Raw genomic sequence first — 13,091 nt, forward strand, 5'->3', positions numbered from 1 at the left:
ACACCAAAAGAGTTTTATAATCTGAATCTATAAAGGCTTTTATCTCAATGTTTAGCATGAGCGCCACGAACCACCTTCAGTGGCTCAAGATGGAGAGCGGTCACCTTCATGACCTGCCAAGGTCGTGTGAACAGACTGAAATGGTAAACAGGCTGCTGCATGATTATCCAGGGGACTCATTTAAAGAACCTTCTGTGGTATTTCTGCTTCAAGCTGCTGTTAATTAATGACCCAGGCTAGTGTATGTGTTTATGTAAATGTCTTTGTCTCAGTTCTTCACATACTATAGAGGCTAGTTATTAGATAGCAGTCTGACCTCCAAAATCTTCTAAGCAGCCGGCGGTCGCCGTGCGGAGGGATTTATTTTGCTGACACGGCTATCTTTAAGTTGTGAAATCTGAACCAACAACTTTCACTCCTAAAAGTAGCCCAGATATCTTGGGATATAAATATGATTGGACATAGTGACCCTTTCCTGTCTGCCATGCCTCAAAATGGGTAACACAAGAGAACATCATGCAAGGAAAGGTGTGTGTGGATTTTACATGTAAATTTCTACTCGCCTAAACAAACATATTTGGAAGGAAAACACACGTCTAAAGTCACTGCTTGAGAACTGCTGCAATAGTTTAATTTGGAGATGACTGGGTTTCTTAAACGGCCCAGCATTTAGATGATTCATCCATGCAGATTAACCAGAGGAAACACCACAAACAGATTAGGAATGAATAATAGACAAATGGCTGCGTTTAAGCATGGGGGAGGAGCTGTGATGCTCTGGGCTTGTTTCTCTTTGATGTACCAGGAAAGTGATAAAAAGGTTGTCACTGGATTTTTCAACAGGAAGAAACCAAAAGTTCACGAGACACAAAGAAATCCACCGTCTTCAGTGGCTGTGATGAGCTAAAGAGATTAGAGCAAAATGACATTGTTTTGAATTCGTCTATTTGTTGTTAATTACATCTTCTTGTTATTTTGTTCTTGTTTATGTTATTTTGTGTGAACTTTTATTCCTCCTGTCTGCAGTAAGATTGTGTTGTGTTTTTGGCATTTTATGTTTTATGTGTATATTTGTTGTTAAATTGTATTGATTCATTTCTGTATGTGCAGTTATTCCTCATATTTTTGTTGTTATATTGTGTCTATTTGTCAGTATTTTGTCACTACACTCTGTCAATATCTCTTTATTTTTTGGTGTTTTAATGGTAAATTTGGATCAAATTGTAGCTATATGGAAGCTACAGCTTTGGAAAAAATTAAGAAACCCCTAAAATCCAAGGGTTTTACCCCATTGAAGACCTCCTGGTTATTCCATCAAATATTGATTTCTGAACTGTTCCTGAGTTAAAACATTAGTACTGTTGTTTCTAAATGAATATAAACATATTTTCTTCACATTATTTGAGGTCTGAAAGCACTGCATCTCTTTCTCTTTTTCTGTAAATAAATAAGTAATAATAAGTACAATTTCCAAGCAAAATTTTGCTTGGAAATTAGGAGACATGTTGTCAGTAGTTCATGGAATAAAAGAATAATGTTCATTTTACTCAAACATATACCTATAACGAGTAAAATCAGAGAACTGATCATTTTAAGTGGTCTCTTAATTCTCTCTAGAGCTGTATTTAGTTTCGTTTTCACTTAGCCTGTTTTATGTCTGGTTATTTTCATTTCCATTTAAAGATTTTTTGCTACACATTGCATTTCTGCATCTTTGTGCAGGCTTTTCCCTCTTATATGTGTCACCTTGTGATGTACAAATGACTCACTTGGTTAGGTGGTGGAAAATTTTATTGCAAGACTTAAAACGTACATGTCACAAAAACCAAAGATTTGTGTATATATTTTAGAAGGTATCCCAGTCCACCACCTTTAGATACTATAAAAGGGATACCAGCCCTGATGATCCTCTCCCAATTAAGTGCTCTGGTCCTCTCCTGTTTTGTGGATGAGCCAAACCACTCAGTGATGGATGTGCACAGGAAAAAGAAGAAGTCCAGCAGCTCTTTCAGTAGGTTTTACTTCTTGTACCAGTCTCTGCTGGGATTTCTTCTGAATGGTATTAATGTGTGAGGACCACAGAGATAAGATGGTTCCAAAGTAACTAGAAAAAATCTTCAGAGTTGTTCAGGATGAGAAAGCAGCAAAGATGATGTTCTCAGCCGTCATCTCCACCATTTTAACCTATAGGTAGACAGACAGTAAATATTAATAGTAAAAAAAAAACTGACAAAATTATTGGTACGACATTGCCTGATGTAGTTCAAACATTTTTAAAGTGTGTTTATATAGCACATTTTCGGCTAAAGGCAATTCAAAGTGCTTTATCTAATTACAAGGAACATAAAGCAGCAAGCAAAAACACTAAAGTAAAGGAAACAATAACAATTGGTTATTAACCAAAGGCAAGTATAAATAAATTACATTTTAGCCTTGATTTAATGATGCTGTGTTTCAGCCGTTTTATAGTTTTATGGAAGTTTGTTCCAGATTTGAGGAAAATAAAAACTAAATGCTTCTTCTTCATGTTTGGTCCTAGTTCAGGGGTTGGCGAATAGATTAGAACCAGAAAACTTAAGAAAGCTTTTTAATATATTTTGGTCGTTAGCCACTCAGTAACTTATAAACAAACAAAAGTATTATAAAGTCTCTGGTCTGAGATGTGCTCTGTTTTTTCTAGTGTTATTGAGAATTCAAGCTCAGTTTGGATCAGTCTGATTGGCTTTTTAGGAGGATCTGTGACGACACAGTTGCAGTAATCAATGCGACTAAAGATAAACACATGGAGAAGTTTCTCTAGAGCTGACTTGGACATTAGTCCTTTAATCCTAGAAATGTTCTTCAGGTGATAGAAGGTCGACTTTGCGATTGTGCTTACGTGTTTCTGGAGGCTCAGCTCAAAGTCCATCATGCTCCCAGATTTCGAACCTGATCAGTTGCTTGATCAGTCGGAGTGAAAGACAATCTCCAGTCTCCTTATTATCCACTTCATGGAGAATCTGAACTCCATCAATCTGGAAAAAGATTCAAACCACCTAAGAAGGACCAACACATGGAAAAACAGTTCTATTACTGAGGCCATTATTCAGATAAGTCTAAAATGTGATTGGCTTGATTGGTTTCTCATTTTAGTTTGATGTATTTAATTAATATTTGTGTTGATGCTTGAGGTTGTTTTTTTATGTTTTTCATCTGGCTACAAGGCAAATTTTCATACAGGGACAATATTAAAGTGATACTGATATACTTGTTATAATTTGTTGGTACATTTTTTAAGTGCTCAGTTGTTTTCTTGTTCCTTTTTACAACTGATCATTGTTGTTGTTGTTGATAGTTATTTGACACATTTTGGCTTGAATAATGTTACACTTCATTGCTCATTTTAATCACCAGATATTTTCCAGGTCTTTGTAGCTATTAAAAGAATGTGCATAACTGTATGATTGTTTTGCATGACTCAGTACATTTGTGGTTTTCAGTAAGTCTAAGACTTTCCTGTAAAACATTAAAGCAGCAGGTTTTTTTTTTTGATGTTCTACAAAGTTTGTCTTGGAACGTAGAATACAACGAAGTTAGTCATGGTTTTAAGGTTCTGCACAAATTTTAATTTCTTCGCTGTTCAGTTTTCAAGAGAAAACTGTTGGACAGGATTCCACGAATGACGTTGAAGATTGCAGATCAGAGCTCAGCTGAGGTGGCCTTAAGCCCAAAAACCAGAGGCATGGAGCTATTTCTGTCCAAAGTTAGTAATGAAATGCATATTTGTGTGCACAGTAGAGATAGAGAAAGCTCTTCATGTTCCCTTCATCCAAGAGTCTCCTCCTCTGTGAGCCAACACAGCCAGCCATTCACTGTCCGTCACACTGGCGCACATGATCCTCACAACCACAGCCATCATAATCAGCCTATTAACAAACATGGTGGCAGATTATAGCAGGACTTCGTCTCGTGGCTATGACTGCGCACAAAGACAATACTTGATTTATTCAGTTTAAATAAAGAACGGTCCTTCATGAGGTCAACAGCGTTATTCCCCTGCAGGCATTACTGAGGACAGGATCTTTTACTACGTGTTGATTCATAAAATTCTGCGTCGTAGCTGACCTTTTTTTCCTACTGCATCTGATCTGTTGATAGTAAAAAGAGGAACTGTGCATTAATTTTGTGTGCTGTGATGTTTGCACTCTGTGAACCCAGCCTCCTCTGAGCCTGAGCTGTCATTTGTGGATGTGCATGATTCTATGCTGCTTTGCCACAACTATACTCAGCCCATACAACAAAAGCTAGATCAGACATAAACGCCACCAGGCTGAAAATTACAAGCTTCCACTTGTGGTTTCTCCATGTGTGTGTGCGAGAGAAAAGACGTCACAAGGGACAGAGCAGCTGCCTCTCTCTGTGTCCTCATTGTCTCCACTGAGACTCCACAAATCCAGTGAACCGCCATTATCCAGTTAAATGGACATAATAAGGCTGCTGGAAGCATTATTAGATCAGGAAGTCCTGTGATGTCATGTTTAAGTGCAAGGAAAATCTCTGACCTAAATCTAAAAGTGTTTCTCAACTTCTTTCTCTGAAAAGGTCACCTGACACCAAAAGTTCAAAAGGGTTTTTTTTTTTTTTGTTGCAGGTTTCTTAAGCTGTTGTTACTTTTTCCTACCTGAAAGAGATTTTCCCCAAAACACTTTTGAGTATATATATATTTTTTAGATATATATATTTTTAGATGTTTAATAAGAGAAACATCTAAAAATGTCTTTGTTAAAGTTCAATTCTCACATTCAGTCAATCATTCTGCAACCAACCAACCAACCAACCAACCAACCAACCAACCAACCAACCAACCAACCAACCAACCAATCTTAAATTAATTAGCAACCAATTAAGCTTAATTAGTAATTGATGGCATCGTGTTTTCCAGAGTTATGAATACAACCTCATATAAAGGCATTTCTTTATAATGTGATAAAAAAAGAGAACTTCTGTTATAACTAAAGCAGACTGTTTTAGTTAATTTATAATCTATAGCCAAAAAAAATTAAGTGGTGGAGCTGCGCCAGTGTTGTTTAATTAACATTTCCTCCAGCTCTTAAAGTTGTGTCTTGGTCCATCTGTGGATCCCATTACTTGGGAAGTCATAAACCGGGTCACTCGGATGTGATTTAGGGAACTTTGAGATTTCAAACTATCCAAAAAGATGTCACTGTGTTTTATTGCTCCCTCTGAATACCAGATAGTATATTTGCACTGTTATACCTTCATTTGTTAGTTATTTTTGAAAGACATGTTTGCCAAATACATAAAAATCAACATACATGGATCCTTAAATTAAGATGTTTCCCTTTCTGTTTCTACTTCACCAAGACAGACCACCTCTATCCACCTCCAGCTCCATCCTCCATACTCATGCTCAAGACATCAGGAACATTAACTCCAACTTCAAATTAACTTGCTAGGGCAGAGGGAGTGGTCTACTTTTTTCCAGTTCAGAACTGGAACCTCATAAATCACTTGAGCACACTTTGAAATTCAGAGCTTTAAGACCGTAACAGAAGCACACAAGCCACAGAAAGTCCAAATAAAGACGATCAGGAGGTTTGAAGAATTAAAGTGTTGAAGTTGTAAATAAATAATGTCTAATAGCCATTTATCCTCCACCTCCTAATCTAATAGATTATCCACTATTAGTCAAACTGATAAATTGATCATTTCTTTAGCTGTATCCTTCCAAAACTAATCAATGGGAGTTGTTCCTTTCCACTGTTTCTGCATGCTTGCTAAGGAGGGATTACTGCAATGCAATCAGCCGTCCAATGTGCATAACTTTTCAACAACTGAATTGGACTGCACTGTATTTTAAATAGGACAGGACTGTACTGTTTTTAACTTAATTTGAATCCATCTATATGACTGCATTCTGCTGGACTGAGAATTAGATCCGCTTGTCTTATAAAGCAGATCTAATTCTGATCAAAACCACTGTATGGTGAGATAATGAACTCATAGTATAGTAATGAATTTCCACTCTAGTATTGCACTGTTGGAGTTCAGATTACAGCATCAGAACCTGACATGCATGTTGAATGTCAGCTGAATTTGAAGCCATCTATATTATTGTATTCTGCTTACAAATCAATTGCTTGTCTTACAAAACAGTGTTTATGTCTCTAAATCAATACAAATATCTGCATATCTCTGTCTATCTCTAACTATCTGCTGCTGAACATTTAAAGGTCATTGCAAGCTCCACTATGTAAATATTGTGACTGTGGGGCAGTCAATGGAAATACAAGGTTTGTATTAGCTGTAATATGAGTGGACAGTTTGTAGTCAGGGTGATCCCACTGAAACTAAAACCACCACCATCCCTGCTTAATGATTAAAACCACTGTATGGTGAGATAATGAGCTCATCGTATAGTAATGCATTTCCACTCTAGTGTTGCACTGTTTGGGTTGTTTACTCCTTTAAATACTAGAACCAGGGCTCGGATTGCAGCTTCAGAAGCTGACCTGCATGTTGTCCAACTGGCCCAGTCTTAAACACATTGATGGTTGTCTGCTAGGTAAATTTTGTCAAGGTAAACTTTTAGAAGCCTTGATCATTTACTGTTTTGACATAGGAGGAGCTGTGAGGAGTGATTTCTGAAGTCAGATGCATTTTAAATTTATTTAATCTTCTAAAGTCGGTACAAAACTTTGAACTATTCTACTCTTGCTCATTTTACAACCACAAACTTGTGGTGTTTTATTTGGATTTTATGTGGAAGAAACCAGTGTGCAATTCTGAAGTGAAAGAAAAGCTTGTTAAAATTGCTTACAAATGAAAGGAGAGACATTTGTGTATTTCTGTTCAGCCTCTCTGCATCAGAACATTGTAAAATCTCCTTCTGGTGTAATTACAGTAGCACGTCTTTTGCGGGCTGAAACCATTGTGTTTTTGCAAAGCAGCTCAAGATCAGATGGTTTGAGTATTGCGTAATATTCTCAATTCAATTTAGATCAAGGATATTCTAACACATGAACGTGTTTTGATCAAAAACCATTGCATTGTTGCTTTGTCTGCATGTTTGGGGTTGTTCATGATGCTCCCACCACCATGCTTCAAGGTGATGTGCAGTTCATGGAGGTGTGGTTGGGTTCACCAAACAGTGTGCAGGCTGTGGGTGTGTGTGGACATGTACCTCCTACCTTCTCTCTCTCCAGGGTGTGACAGCCGGATTGGTTGCAGCTGGAGTTCATCAGGCAGCAATCAGGAGGAGTATTTAGAGGAGCGGTTTTCCTAAGGCAGACCACAGATGATTCAGTCACTTCAAGTAGTAATCGGACCTGAAGTAAACACTTGTTTTTGACTTTCACCTACTTACTTACAGTCAGTTTTTATGGATTCCTTCATAAGATTTTCTGCCACTCAACAGGCTTTTTCTGAAAAGAAACAAGGGGAAACAATTATCTCTGAATAGTGGACTTCTTCATCTTTTACTAATTTAATTTATTTATTTTTTCCGTCAATTGCTTTCTTTTTGCCACTCTCCCATAAAGGCCAGACTTGTGGGAAGCATGACGTTTTTTTGTCAGGTTAACAGATTCTGCAGCTTATCCAGAGTTGGGTTTGCACTCGGAATAAATAACATACAATTGGACTCTAGTTACAAACTAGGTGACTCCTGAAGAAAGCTAGCACTGGATTTTATTAAAAGAATATTAAACTAAACAGAGGTTGTCACCATATTGTAACATCTGCATTGACTCATAGTTTAGCTGTAGCGCACAGTTAGAGTGAGTCTATCAAACTTGCAGCTGAAGCACAAAGGAAACTGCTGTGTTATTTTAGGGCCACACAGCAAAGAATATGATCTACATTCTTTGAAGACTAGCACTGTTCCTAGAAGTGTCAGTGAGACAACAAACATAGCAAGGACTGAGGTAAAATTAAAAGGCTCAATGCATGAGGCATTTACACAAGATACGATAGCGTTCAAGCTGCAGAGTAGTGGTTTACCGCATCAAAATGAGCATGAGCAGCTTTACTTTCTTCTTAAAATCCTGTGAAGCAACTTCCTATGCTGTTGTGCAATTTAAATGTTAAACCATATGCCTTCTCTGAAACTTTCAGCAAGAGAAAAAGGCTGTAATCGGTGCATGTTTTGTCTTTCTGTTTTCACATTTCACGAGGTGTGAAGACGGTGTCAGGAAAATCAGCGCAGATGTTAGTTTGCTTAACCCGGCATTTACACACTCTCACGGTCTGACCCATTCCCCGAAAGAAAACCCCAGGAGGGCACCCGTAAGACGAACCCACGTTGGACCAGCGTCAAGCTGAAAACAGACAAATTCAGGGGAAGAAAAAAATTATGCACTCTGCAACCTGATCCCCCGTCGTTCGCCTTTCTCATGGCCCTGTCTGAATGCCAGCATCTGTGTAAACGCTAAGGTAATTCACTCCCCGCTGTGAGCGGGGAGGTAGCGTAAACCACTTTTCATTGCACACATCCTCTTAGATCAGCTCTGACTTCTTCCAATTGTGTCAAGACATATCATCAGCGTAGCACTGCATAATTCAGATTAACACTTTTCAGAAGAGCAAGAATGTTTCCCCTAAAGTACAGAAACAGAAACAGAAAATGAGCCTAGGTTGACAGCCTGTTATAGTTGATATTTCCCCTCTTTTCTTTTCAGAAGTGACTGACTGCTCTGCAGATAAGGGTCAGTCCCAGACACACCGTCTGAATCTAAATGACACCCTATAAAAGTGGCGCTACCTTTCTCAACAAAAAGATATGCATACACACAGCAACAACTTCCCCTAGCAATGACTCAGACTGAAGATGCTGAACAGAATAGATTAAGTAAAACTGAAAAATTTCAATACCTAAATGATACGTTTTCCATTGTCATCAAAGCCCTCTTGGTTTTATTTCGCTAGAATCAATAAATATTTTACTAGATTCTGTTACTGCTGCAGCTGCTGGGTGACAAAGGGAAATTACTTTATAACTACTGAGCCATGAAAGTTTAACTATTTCACAATAAAACAAGAAAACAGGTGGAAGTTCTTACAAACACCTTGATCCATGAACAAATCAACTAATCGGTAAAAAGTTGGAAAAACTACAGACTTTCAGAAGAAAGTCTTTGAGGAAATGAAGTGACAGTTTGGTAGCTGCTAACGTTAAAAGACGTCATAAGTCGACCTGCATGAATAACTGAAGGGTTAGCATTTGGATCTACTGTATGGTGTTGCACCCAAAGTATTATTTTATCATCCTTTGTCTTAAAAACCAAAGTTCCTCAAAGAATGAGCTCCTTTCAAGACCAAAGTGGAAGTTTCTGCAGCTCCATTTGAGGTGTTATAAAAATTGGTCGAGTAGATTTTTCACACAGTTGCCTTTCTGGCGACAAGAAAATAGACTAAAAGACCTCAAAAAGCAACTAATCACACCCAAATTAAGAAACACATAAGAAACATTGGGTTATTACACTATTTTTAAGGCTTTGGGAGAGAACCAATATCCACAAAGAGACTCACATGGAGCAGTGAACCTTTCCAAGAGAGGTCTATCTACCAAAATCACTCCAGAGTGCAGTAACTACTCATAGAGGAGGTAACAAAATAACTACAACGATAACTATAGCACTGAAGACTTCACTTAACCCAGGTAAGTTTGGTTCTCACGATTCAACAATAAGGAGACTCAGCAAAAATGGTATAAACAGTGAAATTTAAGGCCAAAACCAATGAGGACAAAAAACACAAAGATCCACCAAGTTTAGGACTGACAACATGGTGGTGATGTCCTGCTAAATCATGACCTGGACCATTTACCATTAGCAGTAGAACCATGAATCCTGCTTTCTGCCAGAAAACCTGATGGAGAATGTCCAGCCATCAGTCTGTGACATTAATGCTGCCAGACAAAGATCCAAAGCACACAAGCAAGCACTCTTCTAAATACCTCACACCCAAAAAAATGGCATAACAAAAAACACATCAATGATGTCCTAGTCAAAGAGAACAAATCAAAGTTTCTCCACAGTAATGTAAAATACTCATTGGTAGTTATTCCAACTAGTTTGAAATAACTGAGACCACAGCAGAGACGTTTGGTCATAAAGCACAGAACTAGGTTTGGTGCAACACACCATACCAAGTGTTAAGCTGTGTGGTGGAGGTGTGATAACTCTGGTTTATTTTTAATCCACAGGTCCACAGCTTGACCAAACTTGGACAATTAGAGATGGAACATCATTGTTTCACAACATTGATTAGTCCTCTAGCATAAACTACAGTAAACCTTGTAGTTCAGAAACAGAAAATCTGTGAAAAAAATTGAGCTCCTCTGATGTCTCCTAGTGCTAAGCAGAAACAACCAATCAGAGCATGGAGGAGAGTCTTAACTATGTCAATTATGCTTGTGTACGAGCTGCTCATTCCTCTTCCCTTCATCCCTACTATGGTACAGCTTCTTCCTGATACCAGAGCTAATGCTCATGCTAGTTAGCATAGCCACCAATGATGACAAATAAACAGATCTCCTGGGACTCTTAATTGGTTCTGTGCCATTAGCACATATAGCTGAGCATACATGAGGATGATTGACAGCACTAAGTCACTCCTCCTGGCTCTTAATGGTTGTTTCTGACCATTTCTTCAGATGGTAACAGTAGCTCAGGAAGAAGGTGGAGGATCTGCCTCATATTACAACATCACAACATGGTGACAGTTTTAACTAATATGTAAAAAATGTATTTTTTAAATAAAAATGACCTGCTGCCGCTTTAACGTCTGTACACTGACCGAATTTAACTGACCGAAGTTAAATTTCTTGCTTGTGCCCACAATCTTGGCTGATAAAGCTGATTATTATTCTGATCCTCTGATGCTTCCAGCAGGATATTGCAACATGCCACAAGGCTCAGATCCTCTCAAACTGGTATCCTGAACATGGAAACCAGTTTGAGACAACAGAGCACCTTTGCAATTTGGTTGATTTCACATATCAACCTGAACCAAACTCTGAAGAAAGTTTCTGAAACCTTACTGAGTCTTTGCCATGAAAAACTTTAGCAGCACCTTGACCCCTTATGCTTCGACAGCAAAAGGGGTCAAGGCAACCAGCAGTAAATTTTAGTGACTATAAATGATCCAGGAGGAAATACGCCGTAGAGGCTGATACCTGAAAGCCACTTAAGACAGAACGCAGCGACCCACATTAAAAAAGACCGGAACGACTGGGATTGTGCTTGCAGATGAAATCCAATCCTAATTCCTTCATAGTTTAAGGGTGAAACACAAACTAGAGAGGCTCAGTAGAAGAGGGTGTACCAGTCTATATTTCAGTTTCCTTGAATGAGCAGGGAGGAGTAACTGAGCCTTTTAATATAACCCCATCAGAGTTCATCCAGCATGACAGCTCAGGAGACCGAGGATTGGTGTGTATCTGCAGGGTGTTTACTCTAACCATTAGGCTCACTTTCAGTGGTATAATAACACTTTCTTTGATTAAATGTCTGCTAATTTTACAGCCTTCCCATCTATCCTTAGTAGTAATTTAAAATAAAAGTACCCTGTGATGGAGAATGACGAAGCATGATCCTGGAAAGCGCTTTCCCAAGATGTGAGGAGGAAAAAAAAAATCAGGAAGTAGCTGCATGTGTGAATGTTCGGCTTTTTCAGCGCAGTCTTGCACAAGCGTCCTGGGAACAAAGAGGTAACGGCTCACCTGCAACAAGTCGGGACTCTTTTTAATCTGCAGTTTCTTTGCTTCGGGGGCTTATGACAGCTCACATGTGACTGAAAAAACAAAAACGAAGATGGATGAGATACAATGTACATCTTATCTCATGATGAGATAAGATTTTGTCACAGACAAAAATAAAGGACACACGTGCGTATGTTCGCACACGTGTGCACATGGGTGTAGTGAAGCAGATCCTTTACATAAAGGGATTAAATGACCGGCAGCCTGAGCAGTTATTTTAATTGAAGATTTGCTGATGGAGACACTTTAGAGGCTTAATGGACTTTTCTATTTTTACCCCCAGCACACCCTCACAGACCTTTGGTAGTAAAAATAGTCAAAGCAAAGATGAATTAATGTCATTATAACCAATAAAATATAACTACTTCGGAGCCACCTAGAAAGTTTCAGTGGTGAGATTTCAATTAGCTGCATTTGATCCTGTATTTCTGCACACAAAACCTCAAAATCGACATTGTAAGAGAAGGGTTAGTTGATTGCATGAGCACCATTTTAGGGGAGTGCAAAAGGAACTGCAATGTGCATGCATTGCTCAGTGCATTTTGCAATCTCAGAATGTGCCGCTGCCTGCTGTTGCGGGTTGACAGAACAAATTTGTGAATGAAGTTCCCGCCATGTATGGTTGTTAGGACAAGAGGAACAAGGAAACCGAGTGTTTCCTCTCTTTGGTTTCAGCTGTTGAATTTTCTTGTCAATGAGCTTTGCAATGGCTGAAAGCTAAGTTTACTACACTGTCTGCATTTATAGATATCCTGCTTCAGCAACATGCTGAGATCAAGGAAATCAAAAATATACAAACTTCTGCAGTGCAGCAGCAACACATACTAGGCAGTAACCATAGTTTCATGTAAACTGTCCAAACTTCTAATAGTTCCTGTTTCTATGTGAGTCACACTCTTTGTTTCTCAGCTTCAGAAACCACTCCGAATAACAGTCTAATAACACGAAAGTCTCCACTTACTTTTATCACAACTGTCATCCACCACTGTGTTTTAAAGCTAAGAAGAATGGTGGCAGCAGTCTCAGGGAATGACTGAGTTTCAGGTACACTGCACACTCAACGCTTTACATCCCCAGCATTAATATATGCAACCAGTTGAGTCAGAAGGCAACTTTCCCTCTCGGTGTACAGTAAAATCACGAGCTCTGACAGATTAAAACCACGCAGGATGTTTCAGAAGCCATCTCACTATTGCTATTATTTTACTTAGCTAGAAAATAGCTGAGTAAAATAAAAAATAAATATATTTTTCAAGGTGTTAAACCTGGCAAAGTGCAACTTTGACAAAGTTGAGTCATCCTTACACAAAACGATATTTTTGGCATTTAA

At 38.5% G+C, this 13,091-nt stretch overlaps 1 long non-coding RNA gene across 13 annotated transcripts in view; it reads right to left on the reverse strand.

Annotated features, from left to right (window-relative positions):
* Positions 1–1,773: 1,773 nt before the first annotated feature.
* LOC111606232 overlaps positions 1,774–13,091 on the reverse strand; it is a 48,906-nt gene continuing 37,588 nt past the window's right edge. For 9 of the 13 annotated variants that reach the window (XR_002751988.1, XR_002751987.1, XR_002751986.1 and 6 more), the window contains 5 exons: positions 11,723–11,793; positions 7,371–7,424; positions 7,191–7,281; positions 2,879–3,014; positions 1,774–2,184 (listed from right to left, as the gene is read on the reverse strand). This is a non-coding gene — a long non-coding RNA (uncharacterized LOC111606232). Of the gene's footprint in view, positions 2,185–2,878; positions 3,036–7,183; positions 7,282–7,370; positions 7,425–11,722; positions 11,794–13,091 lie in introns of all 13 variants that reach the window. The other 4 variants (XR_002751978.1, XR_002751984.1, XR_002751982.1 and 1 more) reach the window with 4 other exon arrangements.

The sequence above is a fragment of the Xiphophorus maculatus genome, chromosome 21 (assembly GCF_002775205.1).
Source record: "Xiphophorus maculatus strain JP 163 A chromosome 21, X_maculatus-5.0-male, whole genome shotgun sequence".
NCBI classification, from domain to species: Eukaryota; Metazoa; Chordata; class Actinopteri; order Cyprinodontiformes; family Poeciliidae; genus Xiphophorus; species Xiphophorus maculatus.